The following is an 8,206-nucleotide window of genomic DNA, read 5'->3' as shown; positions in this document are numbered from 1 at the left end:
TCTGTCTTAAAATGAAGAATGGGGGCGGGAGGGAAGGGGAGTGGAGAACTGTTAAGAGACCCTTAGTTTAATCCCAATCCAGAACCAGCTATAAAGGAAGGAAATAGGAACCTTTCACTATAAAAATCTGGAAGTCTGAGTTCGTTAGCGGCAGAACTGACACAGAAGAGAGGCAGAGAGAAAATTGTTGTAAGACACCGAGGTTTATCCCGTGCGCTTGCAGATACTCTGTGCTCTGAAGTCCCTGTGCCTGGGAGGCTTTTCTTTTACTGCTGACACAAATTTWAAAACTACAAAAAATGCCCATTAGTTTAGCTCTTGTTTTGGCTGTATTTTTTTTTAAATTACTTTGTTAAAAATAAGGAGAGGGAAGGGATTCAGGTGGCGAAAAGAACAAGCCAAATACTTGGCATGTTGTTTCCTATTGGAATCACATAATTAAACTATCTCCTTATTACTAAAACATCGCAAGGCTGGATCCTGTGTGTTTTCAACAACTGTACTTTGCAAAGAATGAAATAAATTGCAGGGTGATTTTATGATTTGATTTTGCAGGGTGAAATTAGAATGTGAAGTGCAGCCCAGTRTGAGAGAGAGGTTCCCATTTTTTTGGAGCAGAAGACAAAACTTTTCACTGGCTCTATGGAAATTCTCTGAAGAGAATAAACTTACCTATTTAAAGCTTTCCGTTTGAGATCTAGGCTTGGATTCATGTTAATGTTTATCAGAGCTGTGACATTCACATTTCCCCCTTTTTAATAGCTTTGATTACTATTTTTTTTTTATCRTTTGCTCATAAATCCACCGATCTGGGACCATTATACATTGTACTTTGGCTCAAAACCATAGAAAACAATGGCTTAAATCCCATACATGCTTTGGCATCCACTCAATATCCAGTACATTCATTTATGCTAAATTTACTTCTGTTTTCAATATTTCCAGTGTGCCCTAACCCTTTTGACCTACAGTCTGCTGTAAATCCCTTTTACTACTCACTGACACGTGACTTTATAAATTATGAACGGGGCACTGAGATGATCCTATGACTAAACCCAGTATTTAGACTACAATTGAAAGGTCATAATTCTGGGCAAGTGTAAAGGCACAGCCTGTAACAACAGTTAGCACACGATCCAATCTTTGACCTTAAAAGCAAAAGGAAACCAAGGTTCCTGCCTCACCGCTACCATGCAGGCATCTTTTTATTCCAAGTAGTGYCTTCAGTGGATAGATGAAGCAATTTGAATTATTCATTCCTCGTAGCCTGCATCTTGGAAAACTCTGGCGCTGGCAAACGCTGTGATGTTCTGCCTTTSAGAGGAATCCGAGGGTGTATGGATCCTGCTGCTCCCTGAGTCCTTTCCTGGAGCTGAGAGCCTGCACGCATTTTCATACTATATTTTGCTTGCTGGAAAGCTCAGATATTTTGCTAGAACTGGAGTAAAACTGTGAATCTAAGGGACGGTGTCCAGTAGTCAAGAACTCGCTGTGATTTGACGTCCCCTTTCAAACAAAGTAGTCCAAAGTGTTTCAGAGATTTGAGGAAAAATTGGTGATTTCAGGTTTCCATTGATACCAATGGGAAGATCCTCATTAGCTGCCTGGTATCAGCTTAGCTCCCATCCAGACCAACTCCACAGCTGATCCTCCCATCCCTCAGTGACTGGGATTTGCTAGTAGTTGTCTTGAGTTTGAGGTTTGTAATCATTCAGCGATACAAAATCTCTTCTGTCTCATATGTGAAAACCCATTGCAGAATAAACTCATCTGGGAGCAAAAAAAAAAGGGAGTGTAATTCACAGAGAAAAAATATTTACCTTGCTCTTCCTGCCAGCCACTTAGCAAGRCTGCTAGTTACCGCCTGCCCTGCTGAGTACCCAATAAAATTTTTGCTTGGCTTTTCTTGCCCACAGTTTTGGAAACACTTCCAGCCACTTTTCAGGGCAAGCAGATCACAAAATTGTAGGTAAATAAAAAGGGAACCAAATCTGGTTGGGGAAAAAAAAAAAAAGCTTTAAAAACAAAACAAAAATACAACCCTCCAAAAATCCAGAGCTTTTTACTTGGCAACCTTTGAGATACCAGACTACTGCTCATAATATTGCATAACATGAGAGAACATTACTCCCTATGAAGTGATGTAATGTGACATCTGGTATTTGGAAACTCCAGCTATACACTAGCTATATGTTGTCTTGACTTGCTGCAGTACTTGCAAGATACTCCGAGTGTGGAGCACAGACGTACGAGCACAGGCAGGGCGCAGCTCTCGGGAGGATTCCCTACCTTCCCACAGGCCTTTCTCTCTTTCTTTCTTTTTCTCACCTGGTTTCCAGTCCTCTTGCACTTGCATCTCTGCAGAAAGTCACAGCAATTTCAGTTAGAAGAGACAACCAGGAGCACATGAGRAGGTCTCTGCTCTTGCACCTGCCAGAAGGCTGTTCCTTGCCTGCAAATGAAATACTGTGTGGAGACATAATCCAAATATTCTTYATCCACATTCTCAGTTTTGTGGATGGACAGGTTAATTTAAGGACAATTTTTGACAAATACTTTACATGATCTCCCTCACAGGACACTGCCTGCTGTAAAACCATTCCTGATGGCTCAGCCTAGCAGGTACAAGGACCATGCTTGCATGCCGCTAATAATTTGTTTTAAATTTAAGTATAACTTAATAGCTGCCTTCAAATCTACTTTTACCTACCCTTACTTCTGCAAATGTGCAAGCTTAGCCTGCAGTCCACTGGCTATGTATGACAGACGTGTCATGGATACGTCCTTGAGCAATTGGACTTAGAAGAAAGAAATAATAGAAATGCAGGTGGGACTTTCCAAAGCGCTCACGCTAAGCTAAGTRTTCCCACTCAGGACAGTAATGGAACCAGCTCTGGCACTTAGCAGCCCAGCTTGGCAGAAATGGGAGAGCTGTGTTGCTGCAGATCCCTTTCCCCTGCCTCCGTCTGCACCGTCCCTCCTGCTCTTCCTCTGCTTCCCCTGTGAAACGCAATCTGGGGATCTCCTATTTTTATTCTGGGTTTGGATCGCTCAGAGCTTCCAGAGGGCTCTACTTCTCAGGCTGCATTACAAATACCTTCCATGCTCTCTCCTCACCTTCTCCCCTTCCACCTAAATCATTTTTATCATCCCACTCCTGCTAGGAGAGGGGAGATCCTGTTTCTGCTTTGCCCTCAAGTGAGTGTGGTGGGTCCAGCTCTCCTGGGTCTTGCAGGAGCCGTGGGAGCTGCTCAAGGGCCAGCGCTGTGACGGCTGTTAGTGCTGCGAGGCTGTTTCTTTAGAGGCAACAGAGGCAAGTCTAAAATCTAAAGGGAATAGGACCCAAATGTGGATTGAAAAAGTTGCTTCTAAAGTTGTTTCCTTGCTTCTTCCTATGCAGCCTRCTCCCTGCTGCTGTATCCAGAAATTTGGAGACCATTGCACTAATATCTTTTCATTTAATGTAATTATTTCTGGATTTGTGGTTTTTTTCCTAATATTTCTCTATTTGTTTCCTCCCTGCCTTTTTTTTTGATCATGCCCAGAAAGATAAGATCTAATATCGCAAGAAGGCCGTGTCCATTCACACACACTCTTTAGCACACCCATAACAGGAGCTCAGTGCAGGTTATACATACCTCTCCTTTCTTTCTCTGACCTGTGTTACCTGAAAATAAAAAGTATCATCGCCCTTGTATCTGGGTTAAGTGACATGTCAACAAATCAGTTCCTTTCCCTCATCAGCAGATTATGGAGCTGTTAAATATACTCTCCCAGAGATATTAATTAACGGGAAAGACTTGTGTTTTCATTAGTTATAAATAGCCTAAGTGGGTGGTAAGCAACTGCCTCTTCCTTGCCACATAACTTTTCGGTGTGAACTGCAGCACAATCAGTGCATAGAGTCTGATTCGGAGGAAGCCTCACAGCGAAGCCTCGCAATAGCRTAGTTAAAAACAACACAAACAAGAACACGACTCCGAGCTGTAAGAGGCCCAGCAGCTCAGCTGCTTTATTTCCCATGCACAATGGCGGGTTGTTCCCTCTGATATTTCCTTTTGGAAATTACTATCTAATAAACTCCATTAAAAAGGAAAATTTCCAGGCATCAATCTAAGTGTTTGTTTTTCAGCATTATCTGAATATTTGCTGCAGAAGTTAAAAAGTCAAATGGAAAGTTCATAGCATCACAAAGAACAGGGAGATCTAGGATCTAAGCACTGCTTTTCCATGCCTTCGCTCTCCTATTTTTTTTGTCTACTTGTTTATTTTAAATTTTTCAAAATACTTATTTTGATTATAAGCATTCTCTAAACGTGTATCTGTATAGAACCCACCACCTTGGTGCCTTAGGACTATTTTACACTTACACTAACCTGTTTAAGGTAACTTAAACACTTATAAACAATTTTTCTCAGTTTGCACAAGTAGAAAGGACGGTTTCATATTAGGGGAAAAAAACTGTACATTGTAAAACKCCTTGTATAGCAATAGCAGACAAGTGCAGTACTTTTCTCTGTAAAGGTGCAGCTAAGCGGACACGAGATCCTAAATGAGTTGTCGTCTTGGGTCAGGTTGGCTTTGCCTGCCCATCCTGCCACCCAAACTCCAGGTCAATGAAGCGAGTGGTCAAGTCTGTCATCTGCTACAGAAAGTCACTCAGAGGGAAGTGATTGAAGTGGCAGAGCTGCTGTTGGGACCTTTCATACAACGAGACCCTGGGGCTCCCATAATTACTGTTGTCAATCAGCATTTCAGATCCCTGAAGAATAGAGAACTGTTGGTTTCACATGGCCCATGAGCACCGCTGGCTGCCAGCACCAGGGCTGCTTTGTCCCTGTGTCCTGCCTGTGACAAGTGGCAGTCTGCATAGGCTGTGTATTTTAATCCAGGAGCCTTTCCATTCACACTTGCTCTTTTATTTGTCACTGCCTTCTCTCTAGCTGGTAAACCTTGCAGAAAGGTCCCTGCAGCTGAGCAGCGCAGTCCTCAGGGGCTCTAATCCCCTCGGGCTCGACTTTGTACAAACACCTAATMAGAAAAGTTTCTTTTCAAACCTGCTTTTAATACCTAGGGCGCAAGTATTTCTATTTCTGGTGGACTTCGGGTATTATTGTAATAAACTTGCTGATTAAGGACAGTTAATTCTTTCCCACTATCTTGTCCTAAAATTTATATAGCAGCCTATATCTTGCAAAAGAAATGTTATAGATAGATGCATTGATGAAAGAAAATCTTTCTTGACCTGACTGTATTGGCTACATTAAGAGACACAAGTGCATTGGTAACCAGAATGTACTTCCAGGGCTCATGTAAACTGTTTGTTTTAACAGGTCTCTAGTGCTTCTATTGTCTTAAGGACAATTTTCCATTGTTGGGTTAACTATAATTATAACGATAGTATCACAATTAAGTAATGCAATAAAAGGTTTAGGAAAAACATAGCTCAGGTCCTAAATATACACACCAACAGAAATTTGTCACTAAGATACAGAAAAGTGCTAAGATACAGACTTAAATCATGTTGATTTCAACTGGAATTAATTTCAGACTTACAAGTTCGTTCTTTCTGTCCCTTCCTTGCAGGCCAAGGTCTCTACAGAATTCCCTCTTGTTCTCCGTCTCATCTCCAGGCAGCTGTAAAGGAAAAGARTTGAATGCAGCACTCCCTCAGAAGAAAAGGTACTGAATTTCCTTTGATTAATTGGCTAAATACACATACRGTTCAGATTATTTTCTGTCCATCTATTATTGCCATGTGAAAATGAGGACAGAAATTGATATAAAAGGAAAAAAAGAATTACTTTAAGATACTGTTTTGCCCTCTTGATGTGATCACTGTAATTAAAGAATGGGATTTACTAACATGGACTGTTGTGAAGAAAAAAYGATAATTGAAAACTTCATTCTGCTTTCCCATTTCTAATATGAATGAACTGTCTAATACCCTGYATTTTAGGAACATCCTATTGAATATGTATGCACATGCACACRCTTGAGTTTTTATGTATTTGAGTAGTCTTATTGCAGTCATATGCTACCTGCTTCCAAMTCCAGACAAGGTTGTGAGAAGCATTTAATTGCAGGTGAGGCAGGACCCGAATGTCCATCGCCTCCAGGCAACTGCCAAATATCTGAAATGATGCCAGCGAATGTGCGGGGATTGGAGCTGTGAGCAAGATGATTATATGTGGTCAAAATTAGTCGTGGGGGAAGGGATGGCAGGTGAGCGGGGAGGAAAATTGGAAGCCTTAGAACCTAAAATTCTTCTTGAAGTCGCTGTGTGGGGGCAAAGGAGCRTGAACTTTAGCACTTTGCCTGAAGAAAAGCAAGAGAAAAGGTTGTGTGGCCACCCCTTTGAACTGCTAGGTCAGCTCTCAGAAGCGTTTACCTGCTTTGTTGGACTTAATGAGGGTTAGCTGCTTGTCCTAAAGGTGAGACAGAGCTGCGGTCTCTGGAGAGCCAAGCATGGCCGCGGGGAGTGGAGTGCGGTGCTGGGGCTTCCAAGAGAGGCACTTGGAAACAAAGAGGGGAAGCAGAAATGCAGAGCTCTGGCCGCCACTTGGAGTGAGGCTGGGAAGTCCTAGATACCCCTTTCAAACACTGGCCTTTCAAAATAGGCACTGTTTGAGTGCTGGCTTGGCTTACATCTGCGCTTGCTCTGGRCCAAGCTCTCTGATCATTTGATGGTCATGGGCCTGCGGTTTAATTATTGTGACTTTCAGTGCTAAATAATATTGAAGTAGCAAGGAGGATAAAATTGCACAGCTGACAATGCACCGTCCTCAACCTCTCCATGTCTGTCTGTATGGGAGTTCTTGCAAAGATTCGGATGTGGTTACCCTTCCCCAAACACAGCTTTATATATTCAGTCAATCACCAAAAGTGGGAGCAAAACTGCCTCTTTGGGGAAACACATTCAAGGAATGCTGCCAACTAGTAACTACTGGCCCTTGCTTAGTAGGTGATTTTCTGACATGCACTGAGAGGGTGTTTTAATTAGCATTGCAAAAAAAAAAAAAAAAAAGGCAGAAGAATGATTTTCATCTTTTAGAAGGTCAAAAGGTGTTCAGATATAGAAGTGGATATAGCAGAAGAGCCTCAAGAGACAGACAGACATGTCAAAACACTTAGACACCACATCCCCTTAGAGTAGCTATTTTCTTTCTGTTATCCTGTTAAATGGAGGTATTACAGAAATTAATCTCCTGTTCAGACATGCTCAAAAGATAAGCAGCAGTGGAGGTAGGTACTTCTTGTTCAGATACCCTTGCTGATTTTGGCTGAAACAATGGGATACTTGGAATAAAATAGTCGTAAAATTACTTAGCAATATCGTTACGCCATTGCAATCAGCACTAAAAATGGACATCATAACTTTTTATACAGACACGACACACACAAATGTGAAAGGTTAATGCGGTATTTCTTGGCCAAGTGCAGGGCAAGTCACCTGTTCTGTCTTGGCAGTGATAAAAGGAGGAGGTTTTMTAAGTGGGAAAACTTTTCGGTGTTGGATCCTGTGCTTCCCTGCAGCAGAGACCATCAGTCAGGCTGCGCTTTACTGAGAGCTCCCTATTGCACATTCATCGTTTGAACTTTCAAGCTGTTCAAGTTCAAGCTGGGACCTCCAGATCAAACCGATTTTATATGAAAGAGATTGGTTTACCACAGGGAATTTCATGCATCTTACTGAGAGATAATTTGCTCCTGAGTCTACACATAAAGAAATAACCAGTTATACCAGGCACAAAAACACCCTCATGCCAAACTCTGTAGGTGGGTATGTGGCTCCAATTGTGTGGGGAGGATGGACATTGCCTGGCTAAGTGGCTCTTCAACAAAAAGAAAGTAAAAATATATTAAAAAAATAAAAATTCAACCCCTCTCTTCCATTAATAAGGCATAGTAAAGCCCTGTCATATGCGAAACTTAATTTCAAGCTTGTCCTGGGTGTAAGATGGTAATGAAATCCTCCTCAGCGTGTGCTTTTCCTTCAAGCAGCTTTGGGAGCATCTCTACGTTGAATCAGGCACACACTGAGAGCAAAAGCTGACACAGCCTCAGCAGAGCCCAGCTCCCTACCCCTGGAAAAGAATTTGTACACCTACAGGAAAGAATTTTTATCAAATTGAATATGTCACAAGAGGCTTGCAACAGCTCAAATATTCTTAAAAGTGCTGAAAATAGACAATTTCCAAATATA

The 8,206-nt window shown here is 41.8% G+C and overlaps 1 long non-coding RNA gene across 1 annotated transcript; it reads right to left on the bottom strand.

The window, feature by feature from the left end:
• Nucleotides 1-1,026: 1,026 nt before the first annotated feature.
• LOC112953700 lies at nucleotides 1,027-5,581 on the bottom strand. Its single transcript, XR_003250602.1, has 3 exons — nucleotides 5,557-5,581; nucleotides 2,329-2,452; nucleotides 1,027-1,770 (listed from the first exon to the last, which is right to left on the bottom strand). It is a non-coding gene; the product is annotated as an uncharacterized LOC112953700 (long non-coding RNA).
• Between the last annotated feature and the right edge of the window lie 2,625 nt (nucleotides 5,582-8,206).

The sequence above is a fragment of the Nothoprocta perdicaria genome, unplaced genomic scaffold, assembly GCF_003342845.1.
Source record: "Nothoprocta perdicaria isolate Ctin4 unplaced genomic scaffold, notPer1 scaffold_46, whole genome shotgun sequence".
NCBI classification, from domain to species: Eukaryota; Metazoa; Chordata; class Aves; order Tinamiformes; family Tinamidae; genus Nothoprocta; species Nothoprocta perdicaria.
This window is presented reverse-complemented; position numbering and strand designations above follow the sequence as displayed.